The sequence below is a fragment of the Arctopsyche grandis genome, chromosome 4, assembly GCF_051622035.1.
Source record: "Arctopsyche grandis isolate Sample6627 chromosome 4, ASM5162203v2, whole genome shotgun sequence".
Lineage (NCBI taxonomy): Eukaryota > Metazoa > Arthropoda > Insecta > Trichoptera > Hydropsychidae > Arctopsyche > Arctopsyche grandis.
The window spans coordinates 17,468,173-17,493,584 of NC_135358.1; the positions used below are offsets into that span (position 1 = coordinate 17,468,173).

The 25,412-nt window shown below is 34.1% G+C and overlaps 1 protein-coding gene across 1 annotated transcript in view; it reads right to left on the reverse strand.

Annotated features, from left to right (window-relative positions):
- LOC143911007 (uncharacterized) overlaps positions 1-25,412 on the reverse strand; it is a 901,246-nt gene that overhangs the window by 130,119 nt on the left and 745,715 nt on the right. The window lies entirely within an intron of this gene.

The window sequence follows — 25,412 nt, forward strand, 5'->3', positions numbered from 1 at the left end:
CTTGTTGAAAGTTGTAAACGGCGTGTAGGGACGATCCCGTCAGTTCTTTAATTTCGTCTGACCGTCTTATGGTAGATCATCCTCGTGCTCACCTTCCCTCTAGTGTTCCGGCGACTGTCAGCTTCTCTAGCTGCTCCACATTCTTCCCAACAATATGGCGAAAGTAGGAAATAATCCTTTTCCAACATGTTGTGGAGTCAACTGCCACCTCTTCGAGGACGGAGATGTTCATGCATCTTGCGGTACATGGAATGCACAGCATTCGCCTCCCAACTCCACATTTTGAAGGCATTTAACATGTCCCTTTCTCACTTTTTTAATCGTCCGTGTCTCGAATTCATACAATGCAATGAAGATCACTAGATATCGCACAAGATGGATTTACGTTCTTGTTATAGTGGTTTTTCCATAACTTTGCCAAACTGATCATCGTCATTTTTGCCATTACTATTCTGTGGATTTCTGATAGCATCCTTCTTTTGAGACCACGGCGCTTTGTTAGATAAAATAATTTACTTCTTCATAGTCCTTTAGACTCTGATTTATAATTTAATTAATATTATTAATTTTAAGTGCGAAAAGTTTAGTACTACTACTTCAAATTGTAATTTGACTCTAAATCAGGAGAGTGACTTGGGTGATTGTGCGCTTTCAGACGCCTTTCTTCCCCCCACTGTTATTCGGGGAGGAAAAGGGTGTATAATTCGTGTGGTGCTGAGCAGGCTGTGGAGGTTTTTCATGTGTAAAGGGATCATAAATTTACATTTACGGTCCATCTACCGTGCTTAGAGCAAACGACCCAATTCTTCCGAATACCTGTATCCATGTTTAATGGCAGTTTAACGGGAATGGCGGCAATTTGTTGAGGCCGCCCACGGCTGTGGGGGTCAGGAGAGTGAAAGGGGGGGAATAGGGGGCGTAGTACCCAGAGACACACCAGAACGTTGGCGATATGTGTATGCAAGGTTCGGTGATTACTAGTCAAATGTGAACCGGTCACAGGACAACCGGTCGCTCTAGATCGCTCACACGTGATCACTCGTCACACTAAAACTGGTCACACCCTAAAATCGGTCAACCAGTTTTCTCGTGACCGATTTTAGGGTGTGACCAGTTTTAGTGTGACGGGTGATCACGTGTGACCGATCTAGAGCGACCGGTTGTCATGTGACTAGTTCACATATGACTAGTAGTCCGTTTACCGTATGCAATATGAAGCTAAACAATTTGAAAGAATTGTTGCTGTAATTTTCCGATAGTGTATCCATAGTATTTTAGACACACGTTGCTAATTAAAAACTAGAAGTTGCATTTTGAAAGTAATAATAAAAAGTCATTGAAATTAAAATAATGTTTGAAAGTATTGATCATAATTCTCCATATATTTTTGTTTTTTGTCTCATTTTTATTAAGACACATAGTTAGTTAAAAAATAACCATATAAAACCTTTAATAAAAATAGTGTTCATTTGTGCAGCAGTCTATATTCAGTTTTACAAAAGCTCATATTGTCGTGTTTTTATTCCGCACAAAGTGTTCTTGCACACTTCACTAAAATCTCGATCACGGAACATCTGGCACCTGAAAATTCCATCCATCGAGGGCCACTCATGCGAACTATCATACTAATGAGAACTTGAGTGCCAAATATTCCATATTCGCAATTTTTTGGTAGCAACGATCGCAATGTGCGAAATAATCCGATTAACATTTTAAATAGTTCACAAACTGTTTATATGCTTCTTTCCATTGCAGAACATGATTAATTTTTATAAGGTGATAATTATTTTACATGAAAATTTGATAATCCTGTAAGCATGTACATAATATGTCCAATCAAAATTGTATTAAAATTTTTCGAATGCAGTTTTAATAACCTATGCAAGTATGTACACAAAAAATCGCATTCGTGTCATTCGAATTAATTAAAAAAATATGTCGTAAGTGGTGGATATTTCCGTTAAAAATTGCTCAGGAGCTTGCAATTCATATAACTTTTGTGAAACTCTTACAGATGTCAGTGCTCTAGAAAACATAAACATGTGTGACTCGCAAAACAAAACAGCAACATTAATGACCAATTACTACGCTACATATATATTGCTGAATTAAAAAAATTGCCCCTTTCATTTTATATAAAATATTCACGAAGTGGTGATTTTCAAAATATTACACATTGGGGTGGATCTCTTTTGCAGAACCATATATGTATGTATATATGTCTATATGGAAAAAAATAAGTAAGTATGTACTAGGGATCCCAAATATTCGTCGACCTCAAATATTCGAATATCGAATAGTAAATCAAGAGCTATTCGAAAATTAGGTAATTACATATGTACCAAGCATAAATTTAAATGAATCGTCTTATCATAGTTGAATTCCATTGAATTCCACCTCGTTTTTACGGCCAATAATAATTTCAATTTTTTATTTTCTTTTTTCATTATGATTTCGTGTAAAAATTTATATTTCGCCGGTGACTTCTTAAATATTCGTATTATTTTTCTAATGTTTTCTAAAATTTCGTAGATATTATTATCGATCGAAAAGTGATATTTTTCAAACATTTCCATATTTAATGAATAAAAATCCGTTTCTTCACATGTAGACATTTAATCTTCTTCATTATCTTCATTTTTATTACAATTATCCCCATTACATATATATTTCATTTTCTTCATAATCGACGGCTTCTTCGTCATCACTCTTTTCATGTTGATTTTGTTTATTTAGTTTATAAAAAAATATATACACGAATAATATTCAAATAGTTGATGAAATATTCAAATGACGAATGGCTGAAAAATCAGACGAATAATTCGAATACTCGAATATTCGAATATTCGATTGGGATCCCTAGTATGTACATATTAGATAATATTTTTATTGCGAATTCAATAAAATTAATTATGCATTTATAAAATAATATTCAGACAATAAAATCCAGCTTTCTTTTCTTATTTTATTACTTTGGTTGTGTTTTTTTCTTTTATAAAACTTTTAGTATTCTTTTTTCTTTTGTTTTTGGGGTGGTATTACGTAATATATATATATGTACATATGTATATGCATTCAAGTTTTGTCTTTTAAAAGAGCTGCGTCACTGTATTTTTAAATTTTGTATATTCTTTTTAAATGTATATACTGGTGATCGTGAGTTTTTCGAAATGTAACTGTCTGGAAATTGTCATCAAATGGAAAAGTAAAAATAAGCAAGAGGTAACGGCATCACGTACCCAATATGTTGGATTCCCCCGCCAGCCCCGGGGCGTTAATTTGGATGCGGATCGGAAGCGTCCGTCTAGAGAGGGTGGATATCACCCCCGTACTACCCCATGCTCACTCTGAAGTTTGCTGTCTTCATACAGGGGTCTTAAAACAAAATTTTGTTATATACATAGTACGATGTTCTGTTCTAAGCTGAGGTACATATGTACATAACTTGTATTAGCACTGCTTCCAAACTGGACTATCAAAACTTTACGTTCCCCTATCAAAATAAATCATTGTGGATGTATTATATTTTCAGATGAAACTACTTTTTACTCACATTCTAGAAAATTAAGTTTTGGATTGCTTTCTCTGGTACACATCTATAATACGAACACACACACACACACACACACACACACACACACACACACACACACACACACATATGCTATATTTTCTTGAAGGATTATACTTCACTGGAAAAGTGATAGGTGATTTCGAGTAATCGGTATGAATGGATATGAAGCAAATTTTTCAAATTTAAACTTTAACAAAGGTAATTTATAAGTAAATTTGAAGGTTTTCACTTTCATGTCTAAAACTTTAATTTGAAGTATCTCAAATTTATTAAATTTGAAATTATTTTTAAATTCAAATATTTTTAAATTAAGTTCAGACTTGGATCCAGCTAAAGAAAACGTCGTTTTTTTATTATAAATGTTTTTTTTGCTCACGAAAGAAAATTGAAGTTGTGCTATGCGTAACTGCAGATTCGATTCATGACTGTGAAGAGGCCACAGATGCGCATTAAGGAGTTAATATATTTCAAATATTATAGTTGTCCCTCTCGTTTCATCTCAATCCACTCTCCCCTTCCCTTTGAAAGGCGAAATTATTTCAACATCCCGCAATATTCATCCGCGAGTAATTTATTATCCGTGAAGTCTCTTCGTGCTCAACCAAACCTCGCTTAAATTCTCCCCTTGATGACGTTTGACTTCCCGCAGATCGCGCGTCGAAAAAGAGGGAATGTAAATTATATTATCATACTATTTATTGCTCTTTTTTATTCATCTATAAGGTGTAGGACTGTAAGCAATATACTGGTGCGATAAAAAATTCTTACCAAAACACATTATAATTAATGCCTTTTCCTTTTTTATTTAGATTAAGAATCAAGCAGTATTTAGAATTTTCGTGAGAGGGTGAATCGTTTTTACTGTTTCTATTTTTCTTATAAAAGATAAGCAGTAACTAATATTATAGTATTTTATATTGTTATTTTATTCACATTTTGTGGCCAACGACTGTAGTACATACTTACTTCCTGAAAAGAAATTTGAGAGAAGTGACTTATGTATGCTTAGAAAAAAATGTTATTTAGACATCAACATAAATAAAGTATAGAAACCGCTAATATTATGTATGTGCTTAAATATTATATGTACATAGGTACGTTTAAGTTATGACATTTTTGATAGGATTATAAAAATGTACTCAGATGTAAGTTTTACGTCCAATTATATAGTTTTTCTAAACAAATCATTCAGATGTCGAGTGATTTTTTTTAACTATAGTTATATTTTCCTGCGTATAAAAAAGTGCGAATGAATATGTATGTTAGTTATACCATTTTATTACTGAGTATTACCAGACGAGTGGGAATTGGCAAATAAATAATAAGCGCTCGTTTTCTCAATGCTTGTAATAATATACATACATATGTATGTATATAAACGAGATTTATGCACAGGCTTTGAAATTCAAGTTTCAAGTCTCGGAATAAAAGTTACTAGTTACAAGTTGCAAGTTTTAAGTTACAGACAAAAGTATTGCAAGTGTTGTTAAAGAGACTTATTACCGACTTATCGACAGTATTATTTTATACTTTAAATGATATCTATTATCAATGGTAAAGCACAATTAAATATTGAATAGTAATTTAAATATCTAACAAACATTAGTGCAACATAAATACGATAATATAAATAACCAGGGCTAGAAATGGAAATTTTCACGAATTGGAGCGCTCAATAATTTTCAAATCATGATTTAGATTTTTTTATTGTACCTATTATAATACATTATATGTAGTGGTGTAGTGCTAAATAAAAAAGAACCAGGCCGGTGTTTAATTTTTAAGACCCCCCCCCCGCTTTTTTCGATACTTAAAAAATATGTATCTTAATATTGGTAGTTGTAATAAAAATCAAATACTATTTAAAAAATATTCTTGTCGGAAATATGATGTTTTTTTTATATTTAATTAAAACATCCAAACTGCATCCTCTTTATCATCTTTTATTTTGCAAACCCGTGTTTGTATGTATGTCAACAACAACATTTGCTTTTAGCAATGCTAAAACCATATATGTATGTATGTATGTATGTATGTACATACTCAAAAAATTATCAAATTTTAACATGTGAATTTAGAGACGACTATTTAGACGATTTCCCTTGTTTTATCTACCCTCAAGTGCATATGGTCAATAGTTAAAACTTTCTTTTGAAATTTTGGGTGGTTTTAGATAAAAAAAGCCTATGAATTTCATCAAAACGTCTTTTAAGTTGTCTTTTTTAAGCTTTGAATATGCTCAGATTACCCAAAATATTTCTTAATTGTACTCGAAAAATAATTTTCATATCAATCAAAGTGCCAGGGCGGCGACCTGGTTCAAAAATAAGTACCAGGGCGGCAACCTGGCCCGACTTCACCACTGATTATATGCATACATATCAGAGCTGGTTTAATGAAAAAAAACATTTTTCGAATGATTTTTGATTGTTTGAGAAAGCCTGGTGTAGAATATTAGCTTAATGGGCCACTGTTCGAAGAAGAGTATCTTCAAAGTTTTCATATGTACATATGAAAAGCCAGCAGTATGGCTCGGTGGTTCATTGAATTACCAAATATTTTAAAATGAAGGTTTAGTTTAGTAAGGCAACGTTAATTAATGATGCCCATGCCGCCATTTGAATGTTTGGCGTTCAAAATGGCGCTTTGATTGCGCGCCTCTGTGAAGCGGCTATGAAGCGCGTGCGTTCTCCGTCGTAAATAATAAATTGCATTTTACAAACGCGGTGGCGCCATATGCAAATGGTGGCAATGGACGTCCTCGGGGAGGGAAGTGGGAGGAGATGATGGAAAAAAAAGAAACAAAACAAAAAGCACCCCTCTGTGTAATGGCGGGTGTTTGGCAGGGGCGACAACCGAGCGGCGAACGACTGCACAGTGCATTATCTCGCGCCAATAAAAAATGAAAATTTAAGTAACGGTGATGACGAGCGGGGCAATGTGGTCTCCAGCGACGAAGATCCACCTGGCAATAGCCTCCCTACCACTTCCAACCACCATTTCAAGGGATGATGCCAGCTGAAGACACGAACAAGGAAAAACCATTACTATATGTATGCACTTACCCACCGATTATGTTATATGTATTTACATTTATACGAATGGGTGAACTATGAAACTTTAATATGAAATTTAAGAATTTCAACATGTAGACAGCGGGCAATGGATGGTGTAGTATTTCATCGATTTTTAAATGCAATATTCTATTTAAAACGATGGGATCTGAACAATGCTTTTGAAGACGAGTATTTACCGTTACAAGGCAAGTATTTTTCTTTCAAAGCGCCACTAGTCGTGAATCTTCAAAGGAGTGCGCGGTGGACTTTGCGGGTTGGACTCTCTTCTTTTATCTTTCGGTATTTTTTTCTTCCTTCTTCTTTTTCTTTTGAAGTTTAGTAAGTCGTAAATTTGTAGCGAAAAGCCGGGTAGCGCCATTGAGTACGTTGAATTTTTAATAATCCATCTAATAGTAAGTGGACTATAAAAAAGTTTACGGCGTGCCGCTAAAATTCCACGTGGAACTTCTTGTTTTATCGCCGCAAAATAACAATGTCTCCAGAAGTTGCCGCGACATTGTTGATTGTTGGCGTCACTTCTTTCGAGTATTCCGGATAACATCTTTATGTTTCCTTCATTTTATGATAAACAGTTTTCCGTCGTTTTTATTCGCTTTAAACGATGCATTCAGATCTGAATCTGGCACACGGCACGCAACTTTATTGTCACATTAAAATTTACAAAGAAAGTGATTTGAAATTAAAGTAGCCATTTGTTTTTAAAGTGCAGCGCCATTGAAAAGGTTTGATCTAAAATTTTTCGTGCAATTTTTAACATAAACAAATGTTTAACTTGTGTAAATCTATCGACTTTGATTTTCATGACGACGTAAATCCCGTTGGGGCACAAGTCGAGCCTGAGATATGAACAATGCGAAATTAATTAACGCTTTTATAACGCAATAAATCATGTTTGTGAATTTTGCGGTCGTAAATTCGGGATAGAGGGGCGTGGGCGGTTCAAGTTGCGCCCGTTGTAAATTTCACGAAATTTGAGTAATTATAAGAAGGAGACCATAATGGATTTTACGATTTCAATAAGGCGCGTCGTAATTACGCACTTGAGGGCGGGCAGGATGCGGGCTCCTTTACGACCCGTAAAACCGATGATCTGTCGTCCTTGGGGAACATTATGACTATTTGATGGAGCTCTCCTCCATTCGTCGATTGAAGATTTACACAGAACTTCTAAAGAGGTAGGCCTCGAAAGTGAGTAGATCTTCTGTTTAATGCGGGTCATCGCTGGTGTCTAAATAGCTTCAAATTTCTCGTTTTGAAAATTGATCTTCATTTGAGATCATCTATTATATGTAGTTCGATCCCCAGCAATCAGAGACAATACACGGAGGAAAATGCAAATTAATTCAAAATCAAATATTACCATCACGCCGTTTGACTGAATTGACTTTTTATAAGTTGCACTCTATGCATTATCGAATACATATTGTAACGTAGACATATTGTAGGTAATTGATGCTCGTCGATCTCTGGTTAACCATCACTGATCACCTGATTGAGCGCTCAATATGAGCGCATAATTAATTTAATATTTATATTTAATTGTTTAATATGAAAAAATACCTACCTACCTACCTACATATAAACAATATAAAACACCAATAGAAAAAAGCGCCGCCTATTAGCCTAGATAAAACATTGGTAGCAAAAAGTATATATCGTAATTTTTTCTTTTGCTATTATATTCGAACGTTTTGTTGGCATTGTTTTAGCTGTGACGTACATATGTATGTATGTTGAATCGAAACGACTATTATAGTACGGCGAGCGTTATCTTACCCAGACACACTGACATACACACACAGAATAGCGATATTATATATATATGATGAGTGATGACTAGCTGAACCCGGCATGCGTTGCAATTTCACAATAGCGCATGCAATTCCCGTTCCCGTTCCTATTTTTCCCGTTCCCGAGTTAACGTCGTGGTAATCTGACTATCCAGCGTTTTGGCTCGTGCTTCTCGATGTCTTTCGATAAGCAAATGTTTCAGTTTCAAATTAATACTTAATAATCAAATTAAATTACAGTAATGATAATTTGTCGGAAAAACGCAGACGGTGAATACACTTGAAATTATTCAATTGTTTGTTTATTTTACCCTAATAACGTAGGTGGCGATGTGAACACATTTTAAATTATTGAGTTGAAAAGCCACTCATTCCTGTTTTCCTGTTACCGTTCCCGTTTTTGGGCGATATTTTTACAGAAACCATCGCGGCATGCACACAATAACTCATGTAAGTTTCATCGCAATCGGTCGAATGGTATAGGAACGCATACGTGACAGAAATATAGACATACAAACATTGATTTATATATATATATATATATATATATATATATATATATATATATATATTTATTTATTTATTTATTTATTTATTTATTTAATAGTTTTGGACCATTGTGGCATTACAGGAAGAACCTAATGCGCCACAATGGCCTACATTTGAAAAATATATAAAAACATGATATAAAAACAAGTAAACTGTAAATAAAGGAAAAAAGCAAAAGCAGAAAACATGGTAAAATAAAATTACAAAAAAAGTAACAAAAGGAAAATAATACATCATTCAGAGAGAAAAAAAAAAAATAACAAAAGTGTAAAAATTAAAAATAAAATCCATAAATCCCATTCTTTGTTTACACTGATCAAAATTAAAATAGTATATAAAAATGTACAAAAGAGAAAGAAAAATATATATATATATATATATATATATATATATATATATATATATATATATATATATATATATATATATATATATATATATATGTATCATCATCATCATCATCATTTACAGCCATTCGCCATCCACTGCTGGATGAAGGCCTCTCCAACACGCTTCCACGCGTCTCTGTTTTGCGCAACACTCATCCGTCTTATTCCGCACATTTTCCTAATTTAGTTCACCCATCTTCCTTGCGGTCTTCCTTTTACTCTTTTGCATTCTCTTGGGTACCATTCAAGCACTTCTTTTGTCCATCTTTCATCCGTCCTCCTAGCAACGTGACCCGCCCATTGCCATTTCAATCGCTTGTCATACTTCTCACCCACGTGTTCCGATTTCTGTCTTTCCTCGTTATGCCAAGCATACAGCGTTCCATACTTCTTTGAGTGCATTGGATCTTATGTAGCATCTTGGCGTTCAGTCTCCAAGTTTCACATCCATACGTCGTCACTGGCAAAACGCATTGATCAAAGATCTTTTTCTTCAGGCAGAGTGGTATTTTTGATTTAAAAACAGCATTCATCCGTCCAAATGCACTCCATCCTAATTTCATACGTCTCTTTATCTCTTCATGTTTACTACCGGACATGTCAATTATTTGACCTAAATATAAATAATTATTTACTACTTCTACTGGTGTATCGTCTAATGGGATGCTATCAGGCATGCAATAACTATTGAACATTAGTTTGGTCTTATCTACGTTAATTTTTAATCCTACTTTTCTACTTTCCCTGTCCAGCTGTGTTAGTCTGTTAAGCTGAATCACGAGCTATTAAACCTATACCGTCTGCGAACCGAAGGTAGCTCAAGAAGCGACCGTTGATGCTTACTCCGGCTGTGTCCCATTCCAAGTTCCTGAAAACTCCCTCAAGCACCGCATTGAATAACTTGGGCGAGATTGTATCTCCTTACTGAGTATTGTCTTACTCCTTTTCCTATGCTACAGCAGCAGTCACATAAAACGGAACGCTTAAGCGAAACATGTTTTTGCGTGAAATTTCGGTAATCTTATATAAAACCAAAACCGAAAGTCATTTAAATGATAGGTTGTATCATAGTTCATTCGTGTAACACCAAACGTGAAAAAAAAGGTGATAAAAATGAGTTGGGGAGAAATTTAATGGAGGGCAGATTTTACGACCGTACGTTGACTTCACGGTTAAATGAAATTTGAAATGTTAAATTGAAAATTGAAACATATTATTATTTACATCTTATAAAAAAGAAATTAATATTTTGTAGCGGCTCCTTTCGATTTTATAACTTCTTTTATTCAGTTTGGCCTAGAATCTACTAAAGTTTTTAAATTTTCGATTGGGAAGTCTTCGTACCATATATTTTCTATTATTTCTTTCAACGATTTAAGAGTAGTAACATTGTTCTTCCTTAACCTGTACTTGATACACATCCATAAATTTTCGATTGGATTTAAATCGGGACTATTGCCAGGCCATGGTAGTGTCTTTACACCCATTTCTTGTAAATAGTCCCGAACCTAAAAAAAAGTAAAAAAAAAATTCAGTTTTTGGATTGAAATTTTATAATTTATATTCAATGCTATCAAATAAAATGAATACCCACCAATTTAGCTCGATGACAAGGGGCAGAGTCATCTTGAAAAATTATATCATCGGAATATGAAAGGTGGTTTTCCATCGATGGGACAAAGCTTTCTTCTAAAATTTTTTAATATTTTTTTCCATCGATGGCACCTTGTAGAAACTCCAATTGTCCAATGCTATGGTACGAAAAGCATCCCCAGACAATTTGACTTGGAGGATGCTTAACAGTTTTAAGGGTACAATTTTCATTATACCTTTCGCCAACTTTCCTTCGGACATACGGAAAACCATCAGGACTATAGAGGTTAAACTTTGATTTGTCGGAAAATATCACTCGTTGCCAATCTGATGGACTCCAATTTTCATGTGCTTTCGCCCATTCCAATCGATTGTTTTTCATTCTCTTGGTTAGTAGTGGTTTTTTTGCAGCTTTCCGACCGTAGATTCCAGCTTCTCTGACTCGCCTTCTTACTGTTGAGTCACTGATTTCCATGGAAAATTGTGAGGATACATCTGTTCTTATTTCTACAGCAATTTTGAATCGCTGCTGTAAAGATAATCTGGTTATTACACGGTCTTGCCTCTCCGATGTGCATCTTTTCAGTCCGGTCCCCTTCTTACGATCAAAACTTCCAGATTATCTTTTTTTTTATCAATATTCTCGAAAAAGTCGATATAGAACATCCCATTTTCTTGGAAATTGACCGAAAGGAAAATCCTGAACTCGCCAATGTCGCGATTTTTACACTCTTCTGCAATGATAACTGAGCTCGTTTTTTCATGTTGACGTGTTAAAATTCGAATTTGATGCTTTCTCCTCGAAAACCCACACTATACTGAACTCAAATCTTAGAAAACAATCATATTTAGAATATTTGGTCGTTAAAAACCCTACACATAAAGGGATAATCCTTAAATGGCCTCGAAGTCGTAAAATTCACAAGCGTTCCGTTTTATGTGACTGCTGTAAATATATCTGTACCTGAAAACATTTTATATTATATTTATATTTCCGATATTTGCGTTTTCGGGCGTTTCACATTCGGGCCCGTGAGGTAGACCCATACTATATGTACATATATACATACATAGATGAAAGCATTCAGTTTTGAAGCGATTTTTTTTAAAAGAGAGTGACTACTTTGGTAGGTATATTATGGCGATAGATACATCCAATATATTGAAGTCTATGAATTCAGGCTTGCGATAAAATATTGACCACTATTATTTACCAACGTCCAAATGACAATTTTCGTTTAAACATGTCAATATATGGTATCCAATCTTGAGCAACCCCAGTATACCTTCTTTTATTTTTCCAGAAACGTTTCGTTGACGGATCGGCCAATCGGGACTATCAATCTTCGGCTAGATTTATTAATGCCGGAATGCTGGCATTGAGGAGAAGATGTCGCATAAAAGAGGATCGAACGATAGTCTTGAAAATGTGTACAAAAAATATGTATCTTTCGAATGCGTTTCTATATTGAACTAGGATTGGAACGAGCGCGTACTCTATGCCAAATATAAACACATTTCGCCTCTGCAAACTTCATCGAGCCGGCAACTGTAACTATCGACGTTACATTTATTAAATAAATTGTTTGAAGATCCGAGCAAATTCTTTCGTATAAATCTTACCCTATTCAATTCACTACCGATGAGTAGGGGGGTTATAGGGAATCCCCGACGAAAAAATCACTGAGACGAAAGATAACTCAATAATTCCTATATGAGGAGAGACGATTCGACATGGCTGGGTGGAAAGCGAAAATAATAAATACGTATAATAAATTGTCGCACAGGAGATTGTCCTGTTTTGGCAGTATCAATTTGATTTTTCTTTTGCAATTTAAACCGATTTAGAAAATGCAGTTTCAATACACATATACATTGTTTAAATTCAAAGTGAAAATTTGTCAAAAATAATTATTAATATATAAAAAGAATTATTTTATTAATATATAAAAAAAATATTCATTTTCTGTAATATACATACATATATCTATTGTACATTTTGTTTGTATGTTTGTAACGATGATCAAACGGTTGTTGGCACTGTTATGCTTACATTCTTTCGGATATGCAATAAAAGCAGTGCTTGCATTCGTGCACGAAAAAAGTCCCCGAAGCAGTGCAAATAAGCAAGCAGTGGGTTTTCGGAGTGGTTGTATTGCGATTCGTTTTGTGCGCTATGCAATACAAACTCTCCGGATGCACCTCGGCATTGTGATTTTTTGAATGGAAAATTTAATCCCCGCGAAAAATCCATTACAGGGGAAGTTAGCGCAGAAGTTGCAAAAAGGCAAACACACAAAAGGAAAACAAATACTTTCCACCAACCCCTCCCCTGGAACCTGTTTTTCATACCATACACCAAAGCTATTATTATGCTGAAACTTGTTTTTGTATTTAAAAGGTAGATAAAAATTCAAGATACATTTGGGTCGGTTTTTATGCATTTTGGGTAGCTTTCAATGCATTTTTTTAGTTATCGTAATAAATGGTGAGTAATAAAACAGCAGTACTCTAATTAAATGGTCTAATAAAATTATTTGACTTTTCGCTCATAATTTGGCTCAGTTGTAATATATTTTATATGACGTTCTAAATAGTTAATATTCGAATTAACTAGTAGATACATATGTTTTTTCAGGAAAAATACAGTTTTACTGGTTCTCGCCAGTAATTACATATGTACATATGTACATTTTACATATGTTTGTAATGTCACTATGGCGAAATTGTAAATAAATAAATAAATTAATTAATTAAAAATAAATTAACTTAGGATTCAATAATGCGTTAATTAATCCTAAGAACGTTTTTAAAATAAAAATGCGACTTTTCGACTCAAATTACTAGTCAACAGACGTTTTCACGAAAAGCAGTACTGTAATACATCAAAATCAGGTCGTATTGAAAGCCTAGGTTTTATGAATCATATTCAAAAAGTGTATGGAAGAACGAAATACATATTGACTAATTCTGAACTGTCAGACTGTAATATAAACTGCTTAAACATGGCCAATCTAATAGTAAACATTTTATTAAATTTATTTGAATAGTTAAATTTTATTTAAATTTATTGGAATATTCATTTGTTCGATGACGTGACGGATTTACCAACCAACATTACATATTTTCTTACATACTTACAAAGTCTCTTGTTGAGACTTTGAAAAAAAATTGTTCTTTTTTTTAATATTTTTTAATTTACATATACATACATATGTATGTACACGAATTTAATGCTGATAATAATAAGCCAAAGCACCGTGCCTTACTTAGCTCTTAGGTAGTGAGTACTCGAGTAAGTTCTCAGTGCTCTGAAAAGTAAAATAATAGTGCAATAGTGTATGCATTGTGCTGATGCCACAGCAACGTTGAAAGCTTGCTTTATCTATGAATTAATCTTCAGCACAACGGTTATATTCATCATTTTTTTTATTCACACAGATTAGATTGCATTTCAGAGTAAAACAAAAGAAATTGCTTTCAACCCCTTGTTGATGCGTTTGTGAAATTCTTACCATTATACACGTAGCGAGCAAAACAATTACTATGATTTACAACGCAAACTGTTAGCTCAGAAAAGGGGTTCCTTCTAACACGGGGATAATCTTCTCGGGGGTTGAAAGATAGGTGAGGGTGTAAGAATCCTCTTACTGGGTATGTTTATTATGAATTATTTCTAGAGCAAGTTTCCGCTGATGGAGGACATTTAGCTGGTGGATTTTTGTCGAAATCGAGGCTTACGGAGTTCGGCTAATGAGCACCGGCTTAATCCCGGAGAAAGCTCGCTTCGTCTATATGTATGTTTAAATATTGTTTTGATGAATATATAATGCGTTTATATGCGAATTATATTGCTCAGGGTGGGGGACTATGGTGTTAGTGCATCTCGCGCGCCACGGATTGGAGTGCTGTTGAATCATTGATGAACGCGACACAAACTTCGACAAGAATATGTCTCATCAAAGGAAAGTCCTGTATACTCAAGCTAACAATTTTGCAACTTTATATTATATATTTTATGGAGTGGCCATTAATAATATCGATGTAATGGATATCACAACGTTTTTAATTGAATTACGAGAGAGTCATGATTTCATGAATCTACCTAATACTGTAAAGTACATAGATTTTGTTTGTTTTAGATACTAAGAGGATTGTATATATCAGTTAGATCGATAAAATATTCTGTATTCTTAAATGTCATCCCTTCCAAGTTTACATTAAGTCCCCTCTATTTTATAATAAAAAGAGCCAAGTGAAGTATAGAAGAGGCTCGTAAAAGGCAACCGGAAATCATTTGAGAGAATCACTTCCTATGATACTTTATTTTATAACCAACTTATTATTCGAAAATAACTCTTCGAAAGAATCTACAATTTTTACTATTTTTAAGTTTAATGGTGTTTGTATTTTTTTTATATATTTCTATTTTTATTTCATAAATTCATAAATAAATTTCTACCATAGATTTGTATCTATTAGTGCTAATAATTCTAAAAATTACAATACAACTATTATTATATATGTAAAACAATAGAGTCATCGATGGATAAACTGGTATAATCAACAAATTCGATACACATTCGAATACATTCTACAGAGTATGTAGGTAATATATAATATATAATTCTAATATATAATTTTGAAAGAGACTTTGTATGTAACTATGTATTTACATATGTAAGGTTTGGTTGGGAGCATCGAAAACAAGTCAAAGTTTTTATGACGACGATATCGATATCGTTGAATATGATTTTTTTTCAATTCAAATAATTTTATAAAAAAACAAATGAATGTTTACTATTTTATTAGCCATGTTTAAGCTGTTTATATTAAAAATACTGAGCGAAGCCGGGTAAAATCACTAGTTTATAATAATTAAGAACTTCTAGATGCTAGAAACTCGAATTTGCGTGAAACTGAAGGGGTGAGCTACGTTGTAGCTCAATATGTAACAGTCGGAGTGTTCACTCTGGATTGTTCATGAACATACTAGTTTTCCCATACACGAACTATTGGTTTTAGTTTAATTGCTAACAGTCAAAAGCTTCAAATATACTCACCAGGTGTCGCATGAAATTTCTGGATGTCAAAAATTTTAATTTAAGAGGGAGATCCTATAGAAACCACATTACAACGTTGGCACAATTCCCGTTTCTGGTATTTTTGTTTAATACTAAAACCATTTGCGGCGTTGTGCATGCCTTGAGTTGTAATTTACAACTCAAGGTATGCACACATGGTTGATGGACTATTGGCTGAATGGACACTTGGCTGATGGACACCGGGCCAAACGGACATTTGGCTAAACGGACACTTGGCTGAACGGACACTTGGCTGAACGGACACTTGGCTGAACGGACACTTGACTGAACGGACCCTTGGCCGAATGGATATTTTTAATTGTTTAAATTTTGATGATTTCTGAATAATATATGAGTTTCGAATAATTTCTATACACAATCGGCCAAATATCCGGTCGGCCAAGCGTCCGTCGGCCTAATTTCTGTTCAGCCAAATGTCCATTCGGCCAAAAGTCCGCGCACAGCATACATATGTATGTATTTACTTAGAGGATGGGACAAACGATTGACAGTGTACTTAAACTTATATCTAACAGTTTGCGCATTAAGAAACTAGTTCGATTGTCAATTTGTTATTTTGTGTGTAGTATAACTAGCCAGATTGGTTCGTGTATGAGCAAACTACATATGTACATACATACATATATACTATTTCACACATTTTCACTCAAACACGCATTGCAGTTGACGGTTTGGAACGGGAACTAGCAACTTAATCTGACATTTAAACTTGAAATATATTTTTTTATATACTTTTAATTAAAATAAAACACAAGAGAAATTTCACGTTGGATATCAGAAGTAGGCAGATTCTGGCGAATAATATTAGAACCCCCATCGAGCCCTCCCCCGAAGTGTTTCTATGGCTCTTGAGACCTGGCTCTACCACCCACTATTATATTTATGGTAATTTGTTAAGCTGCTATGTACACGTCTGGACTTAAATTCTGCAGTCGCAACGTCCACTGTTTAAACTTCGACGAACCAGTATTAGCGAGACTAACTAATATAATTTAATATTATCCGTATGAATGTGCGCCGGAGGTAACTTTTCGGGGAATCTCCACATTAATATCCGAGAGGAGTACTCTGATTTAGAAACAGATCCACCCTACGTACGATTCCTTTTAAATAATTGAACGATCGCATCAATAATTCTGTTTGCATTGGTGCATCCTTTTTATTGGTCATCCAATCCGTCCCCGACATACTGTGTGCGTCACACTCTATAATCGTAAAAATGGCAGAGAGAGGAACACTCATTTCGACCCCTCTCGCAGAGGAGGGCGCGAGCCAAATTTATGCGAGTGTCTATCCCTCCGTCCCTCCCAGTGGTTATGTCGTGCCGTGAAGCGTCTTGGGGGAGGGCCACATCAATCAGGTTAATGAGGATATGTAACCCGTGTGCTTTCACCCTCCAATTGACCATCTCTGTGACTGTGGACTTTAATTTGAGTCATGCTGTGCGATGGTGGAATTCATACCTGCATATCAAGCTTCTGTTTTATGATTTTCAACTTACATACAATTATTTCATCATTATGAATAGTAAAAGGCAATTGTGCATAGTGTGCGTGAATGTCTGTGAGCTGCACTGACCAATAGTCGTATCGTTGATGTCATTACCGATGACCAATTCATCGATGTCACTATCGATGTCCAATGGAGTAGCACTGTAATATGATTCTACCCATTATTGTGATATTTAAAAGTCATTTTTACAAACCTCTTCTTACTTTCACTTACGATCACTAGTCAAAATTTTTTTTTAATTAAAGCACACTTGAAATTAGGGTTTAATACTCCAAATTGGATAAAAATGAACATCATCAGGGTAATGAAGGCTCAAACTCAAAATACAATGGTCGGTGTAGCCTAGAGCTACATATGTTCTGGGACATGTGTAATAAAATTAAATATTTATAATATAATACTGATTCTTCACAAGGTATAAAATTCCAACTGTTAAAATATTGATCAAAATGTATAAAAATAGCATTAATTTATGTATAAGTTATATGATATGATCGAAACATATGTACATATGTAGTCATATTATACATAATAATATGTAAATTAAACATCCTTATTCAGCTGTCACTTTGACACTTGGTTATAATATAACACGCTGTCCAGTTCACGCATTCGGCAAAGAATTTGCCGAATCCGTGAACTGGGCAACGTGCTTGCATTTTTCACGCATTCGGCAATTCTCTTGCCGAATGCGTGTAATAGACAATTTCACGGATTCGGTGTAACATATATATATAGGTGGTTTCCAGAAAAGTCCTGAGATAACCTGAATTCAAAGATACATTTAATACATAAATCTGTTGTATATTAGGCATTTCATAATGCCCCTTTAATTTTATACGTATGTATGTATATTTATAAATTCCCAAAACATCAACGTTTTTCCTTCGGAGACAATATGAATTTTTGATATTTATTAGTAAACTGCATTTTTGTAAAATATCAAAGTTTTATTGAATTAATGAGGATTTTTTTGAGAAAATTCAACTGTATTTTTGATGAAAAATTGAGTAGAAGTCACAATTGATTGCTTAATTTATTTTAAATTCAATATTTCTGTCATCCAGAGAATTTGATGTTCTTAAAAAACCAAATACCAAAATCTTTGAGTCAATTTAGCGTATAAACAAAATACTTGTGAAATTGCTAGCCAAGCTCTGATGCTTCACGAAAACAGATTACAATATATGTACATACATATGTACATACATATATACATACATACATATGGATACATTTTAATTTGAAAATGGTTCCAGTGCATATAAAAGTCATTTAGATTTCACACCTTTATTCACTACCATATGAGAAGTTTTTAATTAAAGACTTCAATCTTTTCAAACGTTCACAACAGCCGTTTTTTTACAGTAAAAAAATTTTGCCTTTAAAATATATGTGATAAATGATATGAATCCGGATGAAATTCAAATTTTTATGGATATATTGAATAAATTTAATTTATTTTATGTGGAAAATTTTTTTGAATAAAAAAATTTAGCCGCGGCTCAACCTATTAGGACCCGCGTCTAGATTAGCAGATTACGGGTGATGAATAGGTTGAGCACCGAGACGAGCTCAATGGAAATTTATATTCAATATTCGAAAACGGGAACGAGAGCATTAGCGCAAAAGACGAGAATAAATTGTGTCGCCTCGCCAGGTTGTATTATCTCGAGGGCGAGAAGGGGTTGGGTGGCTCCAGGGGGAGGAAGGTGTAGACGCCCATCAATATCAGTCGAGGATGACACTTAATAAAGGCCCGGCCGAATATAAAACTGCGAAGAGCGAACGGCGATGCTAATATTAATTTGTATACAAATGATTCATCAAACCAGTATCGCCTTTACGCAAGGGTGAATTTGTGTGACAAACAATTCAACACAAACAATTTTATTTATATTTCGAAGGGAAAAGTACACAGTATACATTGCAGCTATGCATATACATATGTACATACATAGATATGGGTTTTTTCTGTACATTTTTAAGTATTTTAGGTGACCCTTCTTAGTCAGCAGAGGCGAGTGTACGGTTGATTTAACCCTTATGCGACTGGGGGGCTTATCTGGGCAACGATGAACGCAGCCTCGCAGCCTCGCCTCCACTGGCCCTTATCCCCGAATGTGCACCCTCTTCGTGATTTATAATATCAAATATCCTTTTCGCATTCCTTTTGAGAGTGTCCAGGACACGCGGTGCACTCGGCGACTACGTGCTGCAATATCACTTGCAAAATTTCGCGCAATGAAATCGCCATCACAATAGAAACAACACTATAAAATGCGCGCTCAAAGGCAAATTTATTTACCTATATTTACATATGTGTATATGTACATAGTTTGAGCGGTATAATACTGCATTTTCTAGCTCATATTGGACATTATGGCTTGTTCAAATTAGGATTTAACGTCCTCGGAAAAACGTCACTCAAGTAGCTCACAGACAAACTTGAAAACGCCTTTTTCTGTAAGTGTTGTGGTAAAAACACACTCAAAAGTGCGGTACGGAACGCGTATGTGGACTGCAACATACCGAAGTCGCACGTGCAATTCCAAATTTGAACGAGTCATTATCAAGCAAAACATACATCGAGTAAATTTTTTTATCCAGTTTTAAATAAATCCAAAACATTATATTTTAGAATATTAAACTATTATATTTGACTTTAAGCATTGCTTCTTTAAAAACGGGAGGCTTCACCCGTGTACAAACTAATACGTTTGTGAAACACGTAAAATGGAGATTTTCGGATTATAAAGTTCCATTCTGTAGTATATGTATAAATACGGTTTAAGTTTGTTGAAATGTATTGCATTTTGAAAACGAACTATGTAGATTTATTTATTTATATCAAATTAACGTTTCAGATTTATGGTTTTGATTAAATTGAATTAAATCTTAAATACGAATAAGTTGGGCTTGGAATATCTTGGAAGTTTGGATTAACTAAGGAAGGATTGTAGGACTGTTTTAACTATTAGACTATTATTGTTTCCAACGTTACATAATTAGTTTTTAGCGTTTTGATTTATAAAATAGCCAAATTGCTCGGTATTGCTTGAATGAAAGTTGAAATAAATAAAATGGGAATAGAAGGAACTTTTTCATAAAATTTTTTATTCTGTAGAATCAGCTACGAGTATCATGAGATAGTATACTAAATTTGATGATTCTATTATAAATTGAAAACTAAATGCTAGTATAGTGAACAAAATAAACATAAATTGATTTATGATACTAAGTACATATGTATGTATGAACATATGTAAAATCTAATGCAATCTAAATTGGAAGGAAATAATTATTGTTCATACTTATATCATCATCATCATCTATAGCTACTCACAATCCACTGCTGGATGAAGGCCTCTCCAACATGATAACATTCGTTTCTGTTTTGCGCAACTCTCATCCATCTCACCCTGCACATTTTTCTAATTTTATCCATCTACCTTGCGTCTTTTTTTTCACTATATACCATTCTAGCACTCTATTCACTACTGTACGAAGGCCTCTTCAACACGCTTTCGTCTTTGTTTTGAGCAATTCTCATCTATCGCATCCCACACATTTTCCTGATTTCATCCACCCATCTCTTTTGTCACTTTACTTGCACCCATTTACCTTCTCTCGGGTACCATTCAAGCACTTGTTTCGTCTTTTCTTCTAGCTACGTGTTCGCCCATTGCCATTTCAATTTATCTCACCATTAAATCAACCACCTTCTAACCCACGTAAGTTTCGCGTGCATACGTCATTACTGGCAAGGCACAGTTGCATTTGGATTATATCTACATACATATATGTACATATATGTACCTATATGTACATAAATAGACAGAATATAATTGCAGTTTAAAATTTGTATGGAGCCGTTTTAAAAATGGGTCATATTTTAATACAGTAATATATTAAGTACTATATACATATAGAAAATCGAATCAATTTTCCGTACATGCAATTTTATCCTTATGTGTGTATTTATTTACATGTGAACATTGTGGCTAATTTAAAATGTCTTGATCCGTTATTTTTGAGGGTTCGATACACTGGCATGCATATAATAAGCAACGGGGTGGTAGGCTAGGGGTTTGGGTTATCGTTTCCGAATGTTTGGTTTTCGATTTATCGCGTCGCATTACACATTTTCGGCGATAAATTCCGAAGTCGATTACCGGCACGGTCGCATATTTCACATCCGCTCCAACTTTTTTGCTCGTGTCCTCATATTTTGAGTCGCGTTATCCTCTTCCGAGCTTTGCAGAAATATGCAAGGATATTATGAATTGATCGAATCCGAGAGGAAAAGATTTTTTATGCAGGAACGAGGCGTAGGGGGAGCGAAAGTGGGCGGTGGGAGTGAAAATGGCTCAGGTCGAGGGGGCTTCCTGTGCCCCACCAATAAATAACATAAATATTAAAACTAGATCATGCCTTGTAAGCGTGGGCGTTTCCTTTAACGTCTTTATACTTTGCGCAAGAGGGATTTTTAAAAAATAAATTTCGTCCCTTTGAAAAATTTCTCCTTTATAAGCTTATTCGCCCGCGGATTGCCAGCATATAAGATATTTCTTTAAGCTGAGATCTCGTCGGCTTATTTCGAAGGAAAAATGTTATGTTTCATTCAAAATAAAGCTGGATAAGGTCAAGGGCTAAATCACATACAATAATTGAACAATGTTTTATGGTTGGTGATTTCGTTTCGATGCCTGTCTACAATTGTAATAGTATCATCATCATCATCTACAGCCATTCACCATCCACTGCTGGATGAAGACCTCTCCAGCACCCTTCCACTCGTCTCTGTTTTGCACTCTCATTCATCTCACCCTACACATTTTCCTAATTTTGTCTATCCATCTTCCCTGCGGTCCTACTTTTACCCTTTTGCATTTTCTTGAGTACCATTCTAGCACTTATTTGGTCCAACTTTCGTCCATTCTTCTAGCTACGTGGCCTATCCATTGGCATTTCAATCGCTTCACTCTTTTCATACACAACACATATATTACCTAAACACAATCTGCTTTAGGTCGTCGACTTTAGAGAGTCTTTAATTAATATTATGTATTAGATGTATTATGAGCATTTATAAGAATTGTAAATAGGTTTTTGCACTATTTTTCCTATTATGCTGTACATTAACATTAGAATAATATAATACTATGATTACTAACAAAATTAAATTAAAATTGTAAAATAGAAAATGATCAGTAGATAAGTAGCTATTAAAATAGATATAAGATGTATTTTGAACATAATTTAGTAATAATAAAAAGCATTTAAAAATCAAAAAAAGGATTTATGTATGTAGATCAAAAATCAATTAAATGCAGGAATTAAAAATTGATAAATATCGAAGACAAAAAATAAAGTGATAATAATAATAACCAGCAGAATAGACTAGTGATATAATGCATATAATGCTTTGAACAGAGAAGACAACAGATCACCGGTTAAATCCCAATGGTTTCTGCTGTCCAGACTTTGGATTTATGACTCCAGGTCGATCGTTTCCTATCAGAGTTTACCAATTTATCTGATTTTCATTGAAATGGTTTCAACAAATTGGCAACCTTACCCATTTTCTCGCAAATCTCGAATAATCAGCAATATCGAATTTCGCTGATATGTATAAAATGCTGCAAATTTACAAATCTGACCATTAATGTTTTTATTGATATGTATTTACTGAATTTCGCTGAATTGTTAAAAAATGTTTTGACCATAAATGTCTGTGTGGGTGCTAATTGATATGTATTTACTTTATATAGGTATAATACTTCTATCAAATGTACAATGTTTCAGGCCTGAAAGGCGCATTGGGGTTACTTGTTAGGCCTTCCTGGTAAAGATTAAAAATAAATAAATAAATTTATTGTTGTCTAATAAGAAAATTTAGCGCCCCAGGAAAAAACTCGATCAAGAAAAATTTGTACATACATATACATATATATGTATATATATATATACATATGTATACATATATATGTATATACATATATATATATATATATATATATATATATATATATATATATATATATATATGTATATATTTTTAATCTGTCGCTTCCTTAAAGACAAACCAATAAATTTCTACCTTCTAAATTATTATCTTCATATAAATATTATATTTTAAAAATGTGTTAAAACATAGATAAAGTCAAAAGTAAATACAATATGTTGCAATTTTAAACATAAATAAAAACAATTATTTCTGTGATGTTTTTAATTGCTTTTTGGAATATTAAAATATTATTTTTATATAAATGACTATTCAATTATACTGAATACTTTACCATCATTTGAAAAATTATTTACGTAGAAAAATAGTAAGAATTAAATAAAAATTTACCTTTAACTAAAATTTTGAATCCAAGAAGGAAATCTAGGAATTTTAATTTTTTATGTATAAACTGTACCTAAGTCAATCCGTTTTCGCCAGTTTTTGAAGTAAATCAAAAATATATATTTAAATGGCGACAAATGCCGACACCAAATTAAGTTTATCTATCACTCAGATAACTGATCAATATGATACAAGTTGTCTGTTGTGGTAAAAAATGATTATAATTAGTTAAAACTCAAGGCAAAGATAGTTTATCCATAAAAAAAGTTTATTTTTAAAGGAAATAAAACTGACTACAAAGGCATACACGGATGCTAAAAATACAAAAAAAATATTACGCAGATTTGAAAAACTTACCTTGCAGTTCAATTTTATTATTGTCACAATTTTTCATTTCAATGTCAATGTCATTGTTTTGCTAATATAATAAAATAGAAAAAGTGTATATATTCCTCTTTTGAGTATATTTTTACTTTATCTATGTATGTACGTAGTAACAATAGATGAAGTTTTGTGATCATGCGAAAATTCGAAATGCTGAAATGACGCCCCTGGATAAGAGGTTTTAAGAAGGTTTCGGAGATTAGAATTACATAGTACTCACCGATCACCGACTCTAGTTCGTCAATCGTATTCTTAAGTCCATGAGCATTCCAAGCTAGAATGTTCAGGCGCCTCCTGTTAATCGAAGACATCGAGATATTCAACTAGCATGAGTGCCGGCTGTAGTTTGTCAGTGCAACCGCTGGCCTTGACACGAATCTCCTGGAGATCCTCTTCAGGATCTTTTGGATAGACGCCATGGAAGTTAGGTCTGATGTTGGTTGAATGTTGGAATTGGTTGGTTGATGAACTTTTTTGGGGATATTTGGAGTAATTAAAGGAGTTTTAGTGGTCGGTAACTTTGGGAAGTTACAACGGGATATGTTGATTTGACTGCACCACTGGGATTTTCCAAGGGTTGGCTTTGACAGTTGGTACTCGATTCTTCCTCAATTCCAGCATTTTCAGATAGCTCTTTCTTTTCGGACAGTCTTTGAAGTTAGCGGGGTGAGGTTCTGAACAGCCTGAGCAAACAGCAGGGGTAACTATCCTTTGGCTGCATTGTGCGATGAGGTGAGCGCCAGCGCATTTGACGCACTTGGCCTGACGATTGCATTTCTTTGACGCGTGTGCGTATTCTTGGCATTCGAAACATTGAGTAACATTTTTTGAGTTATTTGTATACTTAACGACACTGACCTTAGTGAAACATATGTACATACAAATGCACCGGATTGCCTTGATCTTCTTTGCGGGTACGGATGGCTCGAAGAACACCAAGTATAGCTCGGTGGCGTTGCTCCTAGGCTTCTTCGTCTTCATATGTATCACTTTATGTAGATATACTGGGAATCCCTGTTTGACGATATCTTCTTTTATGTCAGCGTCCGGTAGTTTCAGCAGGCCAAGCGTGACACTTTTGATTTCC